The sequence below is a fragment of the Myotis davidii genome, unplaced genomic scaffold (assembly GCF_000327345.1).
Source record: "Myotis davidii unplaced genomic scaffold, ASM32734v1 scaffold32, whole genome shotgun sequence".
Lineage (NCBI taxonomy): Eukaryota > Metazoa > Chordata > Mammalia > Chiroptera > Vespertilionidae > Myotis > Myotis davidii.
In genome coordinates, this window is record NW_006286587.1 from 10,636,254 (window position 1) to 10,639,096 (window position 2,843).

Sequence of the window (2,843 nt, forward strand, 5' to 3'; positions counted from 1 at the left end):
TTAAGTACACTAGCAAATCCCATTTTAGTTATCCATTTAAAATTGAGTAACTCATTGTCTCTTTGCTAAGAAAATATGTTCACTTTAAAATGCTTGAAGTAGTTGGCTCAGTGTTAATAAGCATCTACTTATTAACCAGGAGGTCACAGTTCAATTCCTGGTCAAGGCACATGCCCAGGTTGTGGGCTTGATCCCCAGTGGGGGATGTGCAGGAGGCAGTCAATCAATGATCTCTCTCATCACTGATGGTTGTATCTCTCACTCCCTCTCTCTTCCTCTCTGAAATCAATAAAAGTATATTTAAAAAAATAAAATACTTGAAGTACTTATTAGGGTCATTTTTCCCCTTAATAGTCTCACCCTCTGTTTTCTATCTCATAATCACTTTTTACATTTTGGCATATATTTTTTCAAAACCCTATATGTATATGTATATAATTTGTGTATGTATATAAGAGTGTGTATAACTTTATAAATGAAAATGTGACTATACTATATATACTCTTGTAAATGGCATTTCACTTAGAAATATTTTCATGTTTATAAATATTTACACATAGAGTTGGCCTGTTATTTTAAACTAGAGGCCTGGTGCATGAAAATTCATGCACTGGAGGGGAGATCCCTCAGCCCGACCTGTCCCTTTTCACAGCCTGGGAGCCCTCAGGGGTGGGAGGTGACCTGGCGATCAGGGGAAGGGGACACCCCCATCACACCTCTGCTGCTGCCACTGCCGGCAACGCAAGCCTTGGCCAGCCCTTGTTACCTGAGCCTTGGGCGGCCCTGGGCAGCTGGGCAGCTGCTATCTGAGCTTGCCTGCACCTCTGGCCGGCCCTGAGCAGCTGGGGGGCTGAGGATGGGTTGGCCACACTGCACGCCTGCCACCCACCCTGGTGGGGCTGTAAGGACTGGGGGACTAGGGCGGGGCTGAGGGGACTGGGTACTGCCATCTTAGTGATGGTGTAATGGTCAATTTGCATAGTCCCTCTTTATTAGATAGGATAGCTGTATAATAGTTCATTGCATTGATAAGTCTTTTGATTTATTTAACCACCTCCTTATCTGAGTAATTTCCAGTTTTCACTACATGAACAACTTTAGCCTATCCCTTACTTACATCATGTGCAATTCTGTCATTTCATAGAATATATTTTAAAAAATAAAATTGCTATAAGAAAGAGTTTAAACAAAATATATCAAATTTTTTTTCGTTAGAGGAAATTATGTGTGTGAATATGTGTGTGCATAAACAGTGAAAACATGAAGAGCAGAATTCTGAGTTGTCTGGGTGGTAATTGGTGGTTTTCATATTCTGCTTGCTTCTTTATATTCCTTAGTTTTAAACAAGGAAAAAAGTTATTTTAATATTTATAAAATTTCCACTTAAGGAGTTTAAGGTATTAACTACCATAGTGGAGCACATGCACTGTACACACTAAGCCCGGTATTATTCACGTTCCACCCATGGCCATGGGAAGCAGTGTCTTTATGGGCACTGATTTCTAAGAAAACTGGAGGTTGAGCATTACATGTCTGATAAAGAGTCTGGATCATCAACCAAAGGACTTGTATACATGCATATAAACCTAACTAATGGACACAGACAACGGAGGGGTGAAGGCATGAGTTGGGGAGGTCGGGGGGGTTATGGTGTGATAAGGACACATATGCAATACCTTAATCAATAAAGAAATTGAAAAAAAAGAGTCTGGATCTTAGTATAGGTTTTCTGAAACACTGTGGTTTGGGGTAGTCTGGAGTGATGTCATTTTTTTTGTGAGTGTCTTTGAGGCCCAGGTTCATTCTCAAACTTCAGAGATATGCAAGTAGTGGTGTAGGAAAGCCTGGAGGAGCCTATTTCCCTAGGAGACTTATTCAGCCAGAAGTGATGTCTTCAAGGCAGTCAGTGGTCACAATGCCACTGGGACATTCAAAAAGTTTTATGTCCCTCAATAGCAATCTCTCATCAAATATCCAGCTTCCTTTCAAAGTAATGACAATAATAATAATAATAAAGCCATGATCAATTACGTGGTGTTGTGAACTGTGGAGAGAGGGGGACAGTCTTCAGACCCCTAATATCCTGATATATTTTCACATCTGTACAATCTTGTGTTTCCTTTCTGTCCCAGGACCCCATTCAAAAACAACTAAGAACCCAAGTTCTCAATGTCCTGACTTATGTGCCTGTGGTCTTATAGCTCTCCTCCACCTGTGCACTCACTCCCAATCCAGCCATGCAGTTTTCATTTCCAAAGGTATCCAACTTGTGTTTTGAAAAGGTGATTCTCACTGGGGTTGGGGGGACAGATATGATGGGGAGCAGGATGGGAGGCCAGAGAGCAATGAGACCTGCAGTTGGGGAGCCTGCTCATTTAGCAGAGCAGGAGCAGTGGCAGCCAAGTTCTGTTTCAGTCCCTGTCCAATCAGGGTGTTTCTATGGGTGTTTATCACAACCTAAGCTACCCTTGCTCATCACTTTTTAGTGCCTTGTTAGACACCCCACAGCAGCGCAGTCATGGCTGTGTCATACTGTTGTGGGGATGAAGTGGGGAGGAGGAACTCAGAGGTCTGATTCTTGCTTTGATTAGTTTTAACTCTACTGTCTCGGTTTTGAGGAGTATACAAATGTTCTAGAGTACTTTCCTCACTTTCTTCTCAGCCGTTTTTTGTCTGTGTTTTGAAGGCAATGCTTACCAGCTCAGAAACAGAAGTGTTAGTATTTCTTCCCAACCTTGTGTTTAGTGACATGGTCTTGATAGTTTGAAATGGACATGAGAATAATACACCATTGAAATTGCAAAATGCTTCAAATAATGGACTCCCCCTCCTCCCCCCCCCCG